General features: G+C 32.3%; 1 protein-coding gene across 1 annotated transcript in view; it reads left to right on the top strand.

The window, feature by feature from the left end:
• Nucleotides 1–1,573: 1,573 nt before the first annotated feature.
• Nucleotides 1,574–14,772, top strand: part of LOC106786480 (choline O-acetyltransferase) — a 37,688-nt gene continuing 24,489 nt past the window's right edge. Inside the window, exon 1 of the mRNA XM_014747901.1 lies at nt 1,574–1,658. The gene's annotated coding sequence lies outside the window, so the exon portion shown is untranslated. The remainder of the gene's footprint in view (nt 1,659–14,772) is intronic.

The raw sequence follows: 14,772 nt of genomic DNA, 5'->3' as shown, positions 1-14,772 counted from the left end.
CAAGTCTGTTCTGTTCTCCTGTGCTTCCAGTTGAATTAGTTATTGAGTTTCTCCAACTCTGTGCAAAACTATAAATTAAATAATAAATTGATAAGTAAAAAAATGACAATTCCTAGTAAGTATATAATTGAAATTAATTTTTTAATTAAATTAAGCGATAACATTTGTTGAACAATGTACGCTTATTTCGAATACAAATTTAAAGTGAGACTATACCGTAACGATGTACATAAAAGGTGAGCGTCTAAATTTTTAAATTCTAACTTTTTATTCTCTCTACGTTGGATCAAATTTTCAATCAATTTCTCAAAGAAATCTTTTACTTTTCTAGAAGAAATTGTCTTGGTAAAAACTTCACGTGTTTGATCTAAAACTAATCAATCAAATTTACTACAGGATGTAACAAATTTAACAAAATATATTTTATAATATTTCATCTAAATATCTTAGAAATTGCACACTACTATAGTGGCACGTTGTCAAGATTATTTTTTAACAGTATATCATTATAAAAACTTCCTGTGAATATTATTTTGAATAGTGACCCGTCATGAATATTATTTTTAACAGTATACCACTATACTGACTTTTGTGAAGATTAGTTTGAATAGTACGCCACTTAAATGGCTTTCAATCGTTAAAATATAATTATTGAAAATAATAATCAAACACGTAAATCGTTTATATATATATATAAGATGAAATCTTGTAGAGCAAAGAGGATTAAATTGTTCCTTAATATTGGACAGAATTTGGTGGTGCTTTCGGCAGACGTCGTTAATATCAAAGAGACAAAACGATCCGTCATCAAGCCGTTTAATGAAAGTCTCACCCATAACTTAGTTGGTTTAAGACGCGAACGGTTAGAGAAAGTAAGAAGGATAGAAGATAACGATCGAGAGGGTGCCAGAAAGAAAGAGAGAGAGAGAGAGAGAGAGAGAGAGAGAGAGAGAGAGAGAGAGATAGGGATAGTTGTAGAAGTCGAAGATGGAAGTTTAACACTTAATCCAGCAATATGAAACTCCCCTGTGGCCTGTCGTAACCTTACTTCTTCTTATACGCCTACTCGTATTATGCTTTACGATCTTAAGATATTTAACTTTTTCTTTTAAGTTAAAAGTTCGGAGAATATATAATAATATTTCAATTTATTCCGTCGCTTATAAGAAAAAAGTAAATGATTGAAATTTATATATAGAATATATAATATATATTGCATAAGCATGCGTAAAAAGTAAATATATATATAATTAGGTTTCCCCATACATTTTGTGCAATTTAATTTTGTTTACCAACAACGTGGAAAATTTTTCAACAAAATTCATGAATTTTTTCTCATACCTCGAAATCGTCGACCCTCTTATATAGGTCGCTGGTTACCGAAAGGTTAAATGTTATTTATCTCGTAACTAGTTATCTTATTTTTATATCTTCCGTAATGTTTCAATGTTCTCTATTATCTGTATACAAAAAAAACAAGGAATTTTAATTTAATATAAAAGCAATTATCAATTTATAATACTTATTGTTCATTTGTACTTAGTTTATTTTGTTAATATTTTTCAGAGGGATGGCGAGAGTCGGTGTTGGGGGCCCCGCGTCGTTTGTTGGTGACTCTCGGTAGTCTCTCCAGGGACAGCTCGTCTTGTCCAGCCACGGTAAGTCGTCACACTTTCTTTCTTTATCCCTTATCCCTTATCCCTTATCCCTTATATCCCTTATCGATCAATCGTTCATACTTGCTCGCGTCTCTCTCTCTCTACGTTCGTTTGTTTTTTCTAATTCTACGAATAAATTGAAAAAACCACGTTGATTAACAATTGGACAATTATAAGAAAAATAATATAATTAACGTTAATACGTATAAATAATTTAACAATAGTAATGATAAAATGGTATTATCAGAGATAATTGATAATAAAGTTACGATCAATGTCAATATCAATTATCGAACATACGTGATTAAAGAGTATCATTATTACTATTATTGTGTTATTAAATATTAATTACTTATGACGTTATCACAATAATAAACAACGTTAGACAATATTTCATTTCATTCATAATTAAGGATTATGATTTGTCTATATTATGATACGTTGATATAATATTTCCTACACGTATACTTTGAATATATTATATAGTTATATTTCATAAAGACTCGTATACATTAACGAAATGTTTCTTTAGAACTCTTATGCATTGATTAAATATATTCGTAGGCTCGTGCATTGATTAAATATTTTTCTCTATTCATATTAGGTCACTAAGTATGAAATGTCTGATTTCGAACTGAAAGTAGTATGAATAATCGGATGTTTCATACTTAATAATTTAATACATTGACTCAATTCTTCGTAGACACTCCATTTATTGTATAATTATTCAATCGTAATATGGTTGTCCACATAGTGTTAAGCTCAAAACTTTTCAACCCGTCGTCGTATTATTAGACTCCGAATTTTTCAACCTAACTAAATTTTTGTTATCACGTAACTTCTTTCTTAGTTTTCTTAAAAATTGTTGAGTATTGGGTGGTAGTGTTTGCATAGTGTATGACCTAGGACTGTATAAAGTTAAAAAAAAAAATCGGGTTGGTTCTCCTATTTTTAACGCGTATACTTTTTGTATATTATTTTTGGTTTCAGTTAAATTTCTTTTGTCGAAGATTTTGCTTGTAAATGTAAATCCGCCGCCCATCGTGGTCGCACCCTCGAATTCGCCTAAAGGAAATGTTCATATGTGTATTTGTGTATGTGTGAGATGGGAAAGGGAGAGAGAGAAAAGGAAGAGGAGATAGAAAAAGCTGCAGAAAATCCGCCTTCAGGCGATATATGTAAATGACACGTAGCCGCCGTCGGATAAAATCTCGTTACCAAAGCGACAGTGATGCGAGCCAAAGAAGATAAAAGCAAGCAAGTTAACAATACTGAAAAAATAAAGATAGAGAAAGATAGAGAAAGATAGAGAGAGGGAGAGAGGGAGAGAGAGAGAGAGAGAGAGAGAGAGATTTTTAACTAGACATAGCAAGGAAATAATAAGATCTTTTACTTTGTTAAAAATATTCAAATAAATCGAGTAATAAACAAGAAAAATGAATAATTGTTTACACTATTATAATATAATACAGAATTCTTTTTCGAATTACGATTCGCAATACTAAAAATCTGCTAGTTGCAGAAATACTAATTAAACTAAAAGAAAATTCTTATGCACGTGAACTTGAAATTTCTGCGAATAATATTTTCCAAATTCTATCGAATAACGTGTCAATTTTCGGTCTCTCGATAAGGCTACATTATAACTTTTACAAAATTCGATATAAAAACCAAAAGAAGGAGGAGAGGGAGGGAAAAGAAATTATGGTGATAAATTCTCTTGGAATAAGTTCATAAGTTCCGTAGTCTTCCTGCGAATGATGGAAAAGCGTAGAAATCCGTAAGGAAAAAGTATTTCTCATTCCATATAAGAAAAGAAAAAAGAAAAGTAAAAAGAAAGTAGGTAAAAGTTAACCGGAAACACGAGTGATGATCCTTTCCCAAAACTTTAGCAAACGAGAATGAAGAAACCACAAAACTTCCTACTACGCTAAAATGTACGAACATTTCTAACTTTGTTCTAATACTACGAATACGTTAATTAACTTCTTCGTAGATTCGTACGTTAAATAATTCCTACACTTTATATTATGCATTGATTATAACATTATCGTAGATTCATTCGTGAATAAAAAAAATATTACCGTAGACAAACTCATACCATTGACTAACATCAGATTATCGCAGGAACGTAAATCGTATTAAAAATATGTAAAACATATTTTTGTACAAACAAAAAATTCCATCTATATTTTTATCAAATCTAGTTCAAGTTACTAACAAGAAGAATGCAAAAAATAACATAAACGTGGCTAAAGATTTTTCTTTAGTTGTATACGATAACGACACAGATTTCTAAAAATACGCGAGAAGTATAAGGATTTAGCATACTCTATGGTAACTGTTATCGAACGTGTATGATATTGAAGATAAAAGAATCAACGGAAAAAAGGCAATTATTTCTTAATCGTATTTGTACAAACGCAATACAATTTACGTGAGAGAAATTAATTAAAAAACTAACGTTAAAAAAAAGGATAAACGAATCGATTGTAACAAATAGAATAAGAAAAAAGAAATACATTATAACAAATTGTAATAATTAATTAACATACAAACGGTTCATATAACCAGGTAACCAGGTTTAAAATAAACGAGACATAAGTAACAAAAAAAAAAAGAAAAAAAAAATAAGAGTAAATTAACGGGCTTGTTAATGTGGTAAGAAAGAAGCTCGTAAATCATATCACCTGTAAAATATACATCAATACATATAAACGCCATATATATATATATATAACTATACGTTATAAATACATATAAGAAATATCTATGTATATATGTATCAGGTGTGTGTTTGTATATGCGCGCGTAAGAAGTAAAAGCGAAAAGACGAAGTGTTGCAGACGTCCATAAGAAAATTGCTTCTTCGAATCGAGGGCGACTTGGAAGTCTCCTAAACGGAAGAAAAGACTGTTATAGATGTGTATGATGGTAAAAAAAAAAGAGGGAAAAGAAAAAAGATAAAGAGAGAGAGAGAGAGAGAGAGAGAGAGAGATGTAAGTAAAGTGGATACAAAAAAAAATAGAAGGAGAAAGAGAAAGTACAGTTGATAGGGCGAAAGACGAACTCCGTCGTGGTGTTCACCGTGTCACTTCAGATATTGCTTTTATATTGGATTTTCGGTCTTATTTTAAGAACCGAGTGTAGAACCATCCAAACGCCTTTGATTTTTTTTTCTTCCTTCCTTCCTTCCTACCGACCCCCCCCCCTTCTTTCTTTTTATTTTTTCGAATTATTAGCCCTTTTACTCTTCTCGCTTTGTCAATCATTCTGCTTTATCTAAATTGGAAAAGATAATGTAATTATTATTGATAAAAAATAATATTAAATGATTATAACTTGATATTGTGTTTTTGCTTTATGTTGTTCCATCGATCAACTTGTCGTTCTTTTTTTTTTACCTAACTTTAAACACAAGATAAAAAATGATCGTAATCATTCATACTTTGTGTAAAAATAATAAAAAAGAAAAACGATGAAAACTGTAACTTAAAATACGTGGAAGTTCTGTTGGTATCGATCAGCAAACCAGGTGTACACACCACGCCCAGCTATCAATTAACGAACCTTCCTAAGTTACCTAGTATCTGTCTAAAAAAAAAAGACGAAAAAATTACGTCAAACTAATAATCGATATTTTTATTTAAAATGTAAAAATAACTTAATTGCAAGATTTGATGGAGCTAGAGTTATCGATGACATAACAATAAGCACGCATCGAGTAAATTAATTTTTGAAAGCAAGAATTTCACTCGAGATTATCGATCACGTTTAGCGACTAATTTTCTTGAATTTTTGCCCACGTATGCAGTAATTGACTGGAGTATTCCTACACCCATTTCTCGATTACCAATTGCAAATAATATTTATATTTAATGCAAAGAGTTTCTCTTATATATATATATATATATATTCGAATTATTGAACTGAAACATTACATTAAAAACGAATAATTAATTGTTTAAAATCGATAACGAAGTGTACGAATACTCGTTTAACCCGTTGTGCATTGAAGTTAAAATTATTGAACCCTTGTTAAAGCGTTAAACGTAGTATTTAACACAGTTCATTGAATAATACTTAAATATATTTTCTAAAGATTACGTTACCTTTAAATATATCCTATAACAGATACAAGCACATATACAAACTTAAATTCTCTACATACACGCGTACGGTATTACATACATCAATAGAAAATCGGCTTAGGTCAAAGGCGTTGAACGTGGTAAGCTGCGGCTTCGCTTATTCCACCTGGACAAGCTCATGGTATTCTAGCCCTTCCTATATCCCATTAAACGGAGCAACCACGACAGCCTAACTCTTCTCAAACTGCTTGCTACTGTCGTGTGTTGTTCTGATTGCTGGTGGATTGCTCCTTTTTTTTTCTTTACAGTTGCTATTCCTATTACTATTATTTTGACTATTACTACTACACCTACTACTATCTTAGCTTATTCTTTTGTTCATTCTTCTTTAACTTTGGTAGGTTAGGTTAGTGGAAAGGGTGCACCGTCACGAGCGGTCCATAAATAACGCGTTATCTCGAGTTCCGATAGCGAGCTAATTTATTTACGAATCGTTCCTGGCCCGGAGGGTTCCTTGCGGGCCAGGTTTTATGTATGAGTCACGTGCCATCTGCCATCCCGAACATTCGATCTATTATATACCTACAGGAAACTCTATGTTTGCCCTCTCTTATTTATTATTTTCTATATCATCCGAATTTGTGCTTTGATATTTACTTTCTTTTTCTTTTTTTCTTTTTTATCCCATATTTTCATTTTTACCACTAATTTATCTAGTTACCCTTCTTTTTTTCTTGGTTTTTTTTTTCTTGTTTTTTTGAATATTTCACGATATTAAATCATCGCGCCGACTTATTTTCATTTCAACAATTGAATTGGGTTGAAGTTATATATTGAGAACGTACGCGTGATAAATTAATCGAACAGCTAAATTTGATCCGTATTTCGTGAAATTTCGTTGTCGATCAATAACATCGTACCGTGCATGGTCCAACAAACTTCAACCAAGTTAAGTAGTTGCTTTCGTGTACAATAAAGTGAGCCATAAAATGTCCATTACGAGTTCGTCTAGAAATTTATTTCGCCGGACGAATTCGTACGTGCTAAAAGTACTTCTTAACCCTTTTTTTATTACCCCCCTTCCTCTCTCTCCCTCTCGCCGTACTTGAATTTACAAGGACCGTTGAATTTTTTTTAAACGCATAAATGCAAAGAGGAAATTAAACAAAAAATAAAAATAGTACTAATTATCTTAACATTAATACGTCAATAAAAACGTATACATACGCATATCGAAATATTTTTTGTACGCGACATAGAAATAAAATAAATCTTTGTATAAAATTAACAAAAATTAATCCAAAAAATGTCTTCGATATATAGAAAATAATTTTCAATATAAATATTACACCCAGTATATAAATTTGATCACGAACTTCTCTCTCTCTCTCTCTCTCTCTCTCTCTCTCTCTCTCTCTCTTTCTCTCTTTCTTTCTCTCTTTCTTTCTCTTTTATATAGAGAAGCCAAGAGGATGCGATTAAAGAGGATAACACCATAAAGAGAACCCATACGTTTAACACGTAGAAGAAACATCAAGCATTGAAAAGTTTAGTTGAATCGAATCCGTTCGTTAACGAACACTTTCTCCCATTCCCTCCCGTTCCCCTTACCCAGATACAGAGAAAAACATAAAATTTGGTTTGAACGAAAGTTCGACCAATCGTATTTCGTCAGTCGTATTCTTCCTACACTTACGTTAATAAGCATGATCAAGGGAAGATGAGATACTGCGAGTATGCTAGAAGCGGAACACAGTGCATCGTGTGCTGCTCGGCATGACTTCAAAGTGAATGGACTAAAGCGAGTGTCGCTAACTAAACTCTCCTTCCCCTCTCCCACCATAAATTTTCTCTCTCTCTCTCTTTCTCTCTTTCTCTTTCTCTCTTTCTCTTTCTCTGCTTGCTAACTACTCGTAGATACCAACAAACGGGGAGAGAGAAATAGAAGCGAGTTTGCCGTTTCCAATCCCAGTCCATTTCGTGATTAAGCGTAAACTTCTGAAGTTGGCTCTGAGAGAGGATGCTTTGCAAATAACCGAGTCGAACTAACGGTGACAAGTGATAACTAATTTTAGTTTTTCTTTTTTCGTTTTACTTCTTCATTTTGATTTTTATTTTAATATTCGTTGCATATCGATTATTTTAATCTTCTTTCTTTCTAATTTTCCAATAATTTCTGGTCCCAATAAACAACTCAATGATTTTATTTTTATATGTCTTTCCCGTTATATTTTTTGTTTATTTCCATTAACTGTAAATTAAAAGATAAAAAATATATAAATATCTATCATTGGATTATTTTTGTATATAAGTAAATAATATGATACGAGAAATAATTTACTTCTATTTCCATTCCCGAAAATATCGAGTTGCTAATGGCGTAAAGTAAACCTGCCAGTATAAAAACGTACGGTAGAATAATTGAAGGGTTGCTTTGGAATCCCCTAAAAGATATACCCTCTCTCCCTCTTTCTAGAACCCGAACCAATACCATCTCATTCTCATCCGTTCTGTCTAATTGCTCGTCGAATTACTACTTCTTTTAAATTTTACCAAAATATATAGGGTGCCTAAGATTTGTCCGAACCAAGTGGATTCAGCGTAATTTAAGTACGAAAATGAAAAAAAAAACACACACACGCATAGACAACCCCGTATACATGCTTCTAAATTAAAGTAAAGTATTACTCGTTCAAATACCATTAGCCCCCCACCCTCACCCCACAGACGAGGGACAAATTCGTTCTCGTAATAATTACCTAACATTATCGTTTACTAATGTACATTATTCTGATTGGTCGAGGGTCAGAATTTGCTTTGATAAAAATCAATGAACAAAATAAACGATATTATATCTAAAAGATTTTATTTTAGTAAGGCATGCTCGTTTATCGAATAAAAATGGGATTTTCTTGTTTTTTTTTTTTAATGTATCTCAGTCCATTTGTCAGTGATTTGATTTTATTATATAAAAATGATTTATCTATATAAATCCTCTGAATATAGAGAAGTACGATAGGCATTCTCTTATCCGCGGGGGTCAAGTTCTCGGTCGCCTCATTAGAAACGCGAGTGTGGTTCCCCAGCGTTGTACTCTCCAATTACCGTACACCAACACCACCACCACCACCACCACCATACCATAACCACCACTCGCTTTCGAGTTCGAGTCGCAGGTTCAAACTCTCCGCGACTATCAATGGCGTAGACATTTCAATTTTCATTCAAAAATATTCATAAATCATTTCTTAACTTTCGAAACTAACCTATTCTATTATTTCGCTTTGTTGAATAAAATTTCATTTTCATCAAGAATGATAATTGTATCGAAATCTTAACGAAGAATATATTAAGAGCATTAATAATACCAAAAATAATTCGTATATAAATAGAATATTTATAAATTAATTAAATATTAAATGAAAACAAGTTTTAAGTTATGCATTTAAATTCTTTAACTGCTATGAACGCATATATGCGTTTGGTAAAAGTTGTCAGGGTAGTTTATCGACGCATATACGTGTTTGCCAATATTAATGTAAAATAACGTAATGTTGATTTGCTTATTGATCATTATTTTGAGTTTCGTCATATGAAAATAATATAAGATAACACAAATAAACTGTAATTATTGAATATAATTTATTATTAGATCTGAGAGATTAAATAATATTAATCAACGGAAACAATCGTACTAATAATAAATTATTTCATAAATATAATAATAAATTAATAAAGTATTCAACGCTCAAAAAAAACTTCGTTTTTTAACAAACAAGTCGTTAATAAGTAAATCTATATACCAAATTGTACACGAATTAAAAAGAAATTAAATTATAACAATAATAAAGATGAAAAGGATTATAATTATGTATTAATATTTAGAATGTTAAGACAATTTTCGTTGCTAGCGTTTTCCTACGCCAATGACTTAACCAGCGTAAAACTCTCTCTCTCTTTCTCTTTCTCTCTCTTTCCATTCGCCCTCCCACAAAGAGTTCGTGCGACATGGCGTTCACGCAAAATCCGTAATTGCTTCGCACGGTTGCGCATCGCCAACTGTTTGCCAATTTGTTCGATTTGCCGGTGTTTGCTCAGAACAGCACTGGGAAACAACGTTCGTTTCTTTCCTCTCCTGCTTCTCTCTCTCTTTCTTTTTTCTTTTTTTTTGCTTTTTTTCCTATCCCAGGCACAACTTTCCTCATTAGATGTAGAACACGTCATTATTTTCGCGACTAGCGTGGAAACGAATAAAAACAAAATTAATTAAAACATCATTTCGTTATATTAACAATAACGAATCGAAGACAAATCGATGAGAAAGTATGATTAAACATTTAAGTTGATTAACAAAAAAAAAAGAGAAAGAAAGAACGAAGATGAATAAATAAATTCGTCACATAAATAATAACAATTGCGAATCAATTCTAAATTCCAACTAAGGTGTCTCATTAAACAACCAAAACGTAGACGACGACGCCCTGGTTGGAAAATGAACGTTCGAGAAGATAAAATTAGTATGAATACGCGTGCTATTAATCTCCAATGCGATTATTCTCTGAGAAAAAAAAAAAATCTAGGAGGAAAAAAAATCCGACGGATTCGTACGAAAGAAATAAAAGGGAATAAAAAAGGGGAGAAGTTTCTGAGAGTTTCTGTAGAAGAAAAAAAAATCTTCCTCGGAGAACTAATAAATAAAGAAGAAGAAGAAGAAGAAAAAAAAAAAAAGAAAAAAAAGGAGAATATTCAAAGGCAAACGATTTTTTTTAATTTTTTTTTTTCCTCACCGACGACGCGAGATGAAGAATTCCCTTGGACGATTTTCTCAAGCATATTTAAGACGACTTTGATCAGATCAGAGAATAGTAGAGCAACGAGGAAGAAATTGGCGCGAGAAATTTCAACGAACACCCAATGAAGACGACGACGATTCCTCGTAGGAATCCTAACGATGCTAAAGGTATAGGATATTCGGTATGGGGGAGGGGGTATTGGTGTTGTGGTGTTGGTTGGAAGTAAACGAGTTCCTCCGTCTCTTTGTGACCCCCGGAGCCATCGAAAACTTACCAACCAACCCCCGGTTTCCGTAACGTTAGGACTACCACCTTGAGAATGAGTGAATAAGAGAGAAAGAGAGAGTGAACGTAAAGACCGAGTCGAGTTTATCAAAGCACACGCCAAAGTGTTCCCAAGGGATCGGTGAGCCCGATTATATGAACTCTGTAACTGACATAAAAGAACAAAAATATATATATATATAAAACGAACATAAGAATACAAAACGTATTTAACGCTAGGTCTTTCTAGGTCTGAAGATAACAAAAAAAAAAGTAAAAGAAAAAAAATATATAAATAAAGAATTTAATCTTAAATATTTTTAACTGAACAAACACATAAAAAGAAATTTATGAAAGAATAGAAACTCATAAAAAAAGTCAAAGTTGTATATACACCAACACAGTTATAACGAGTACAAAAGAACAGAGATAAGGATTATGAGACGGCAATTCGTGACACGCCTAGTGACCTTTGGCTAGGGGAAAACATTTTGTTCTGGGGAGATTGGAAGTGGAAAAGGTCAGAACGTAGAAACCATGAAATTTAACGTGGTCGTTCTGGGATTGAAGAAAAGAATAGAATGAAAGTTGAGAGAGAGAGAGAGAGAGAGAAAGGAAATTTTGAGTGCCAGTACTTCTTATCGATGCAAAACAGTGCGGAGGGTAGCAGCAATTAAGAGATAACAAGGTTTCCTCCCTCGTCACCCCTCCAATTAGTAACACCCTGGACCCCACCCTGGACCCCACCCTTTTCTTCTTCTCTTCTCATCTCATCTCTCTTCCACTCTGTTTCTGTTGCTTTCACCCTCTCTCTGTTACTGGCAGAACCAAAACGTACCATCCCCGAGGCCTACGATGTTTCCACCCTTCGTATTGACGACGACGACGACGACGATGACGACGACGACCCCCTTCTTCGTACGCGAACTACGTTTTGAATCTTTCCTCTCTTTCTATCGTTTCTGTTTGCATATCGAGTGTGTGGTGGTGGGGGCTGTACCAAACCCAAGTCCATTGGGAATTTCAACGAGAGATTGCAAGGTGCTGGCTGTTGCTGCTGCTGCTATTGCTTTACTCAAATGGAAGAATAGACGCGTTAAAGTTTTTTTTTTTTAATTTGTAATACGTTATTTTGAAGTGACATCATCATCATCAAAGATCATCTTAACCTTTTCCCCTCCCCACTCTCCTTGTTAAATACTTTTTCCTTATTTAAAAGAATTACTACAAATTTTTAATTTAATGAAATTTATATTATATAAGTTTGTTTTTTTTTTATAATTTTCTGCGCCTTTATTTTATCATCTACTCATATAGTATACTTTTTGTCTAGTAACAAAAATGAAATTATTTATATTTAATATCGTTATTTATAATTAACGATGTCGATTGAACGAATTTAATTTTTTTTTGTTTAATTAAAATAAACCTTTGAAATTATTTATTACGATACACCCTTTTACTCTGATTACATATAATATATTTATGTGTATGCGTGTATCGATAAGTAGAGAAAAAAAAGGTGAAAAAAAAGCAAGCTTTGAAAATTCCTATTATGAATGGAAATGCAGACACGAATAAGGGTCGTTATGAAAGAGAGAAAAGAAGGGGGAAAAAAAAGAAAAAGGACTCTCTCTCTCTCTCTCTCTCTCTCTTACTGGCTTTAACTCTGACTCTGGTTCTGGTCGAGGAAATTATTTCGAATTCAGTAAGCTCGAATAGCAGGCACGTCCGATTGATTATTATCGAATTGGACAAACGAGGGTGCTTGATCGAAACTATTGAAGCATTTTGAATTACGATATCCTACCACCACCACCACCACCCCCCCCCCGTCTAACTATATTTACACCTAATTACGCCAATCAATATACGAATTAGAATGGGTCAGCTAGCTAATAATAATTCTTTAAATAATCCTAATTAATTAATGTCAATGGAAAAGATATATATAAATATTAATATTATAATTATAAATAATATAATAATAAAATATTAATCAATTAAATATTATATAGATAAATATTAATTTTTTAGTTGTTTTTTATACGGTGTCAGAATATTTTTACATTTAATTGTGTAGAAATTTTTTATGTGCCCATTATTGTCTCGAGTATTATGTTTTATTTTTGTTTTTAACAAAAAAGAAAAATAAACGTGAGTGACGTATAAATTTGTTCTAGATAAGTGAAATTTATAACTTCATTTCGGAGTATATAAATCTTAACATAGAAAAATGTAACTTATTGTTAGTATAATTCATCTTACATCGTAACAATAACAATATTCATCGATCTACAATATGGCAACACTTTGTTTATACAATAGTCAAGAATTATTTAATAGAGAGATTATTTCTCTATCGTTCAAAGTAAGAATAATTATTGTTTAATTATTTTATATATATATATATATATATATATATATATATATATATATCAAATTTTACTCTATATCACGCTCGTCAAAACTACGAACATTATCGTTCGTATAATCACACACACATATCTTTATTAGTTCAAAGTGTATTTTAAAAGTGTGTACAAAAAAAAACAAAACGATAATAGAAAAAAAGTAATAAAAGTAGAAAAAAATAGTTTCCTCTCTAAGTTATCAAAGTGTTTCAATGTTAAAATATCAAACGGTCTTATAGTAATAACTATTTAACTATGTTTTTTTTTTTACGAAACGTACAAAGATTTCGAGATGATTCGAACATTTTTCTTTTTTAATAGAATGAAAATTCTATTGTAGGAGTAAGAATAAAGAAAAAAAATAATAAAAAAAAGGATAGAAAATAAAATGATGCAGCATCAGAATACAGCAGGGGAGTTATAGAACAGGTCGGTGCGTATGAGGTCGTTAGTAAAGTTTCCAGCGGTGCATATCAATGAGAGTCAAGCCTCCTCTACTATTCTATAGGAAAAAAGGGGAACGAAAATCTCATGGGAATACGGACACCCGTTATACCAAAGGAACGAAAGAAGTTAGCTAGCTAGCTAGCTAGATAACCTAACGTATCTTGCGAAATATATATATATATATATATGCGTGAATTTCGAGGGGTTGCTTTTTAGAGAAACGCAACTAGAATTTTTCAACACGAATCTAACTGACTCATCATGCTGCTTACTTAAGCGATAATCTCTTACTCGTTGTTACACCCTAAAAGGACGATTTCTTACGGGATTCCTTTCGTGCTCGGAATAAATCGTTTATCTTGATTTATCTCTTCCAATATATTTGTAATCGTAGGATTTGTATTTTTTTTTTCTTTTTAAAGTGTCACGTTAAGGGGTTGAAATATAATTCTCGTCGAGTGCGATTCGAAAAAAAAAAAATGATTCTTTACTCAAACATTTTCGTTAACTCATTCGTCATTGACTTGAAATTTCATAGACTTGTCCATTGATTAGCCAATTTTTTGTATAAACTCCGTAAAAGTATTTCTACTATACAGTTGGACAATAATTCCATAAAAAAAAACTACGATCCATAGAATTTATAAAATTGTCATTAAAACGGAATAACTAAATTGATCGATCGTTCAATCATCGGTCAACGAAAATACTATTCCCCAATTGGAACGTATCTATTAAAAAAAAAAAAAAAGAGTAAAAAGAAGCAAAGTAACAATTAAAAATTTGTTCGAACTATTTTCCTTCCCCCGTGAACAGGAATATTCATTTTTTATCTTTTTTTTTGTTCTTCTTCTTCTTCTCGTCCTCTCTTTTTCTCCGTGTCCTTTCTCGATCATTGAAGAGAAAAATTCAAGCCGAAGGATCGGAAGGAAAGAAGGGTGTAGTGGACTCAACTGGGCTTACGCGATTGTATTGGTGCGTAGGTGTGTGTGCGTTCGTTCGGGTCACAAAGTTGGTCTTGTTAGGCCGCGGCGAAAGGGGATTCTGATCAACGAAGCGTGCTAGCCCTAAGGGCTCTTCTTCCTCTATCCAGAGAGACACGCTT

Source organism: Polistes canadensis, unplaced genomic scaffold, assembly GCF_001313835.1.
Source record: "Polistes canadensis isolate GaletaPanama2010 unplaced genomic scaffold, ASM131383v1 scaffold_75, whole genome shotgun sequence".
NCBI lineage: Eukaryota > Metazoa > Arthropoda > Insecta > Hymenoptera > Vespidae > Polistes > Polistes canadensis.
This window is presented reverse-complemented; position numbering and strand designations above follow the sequence as displayed.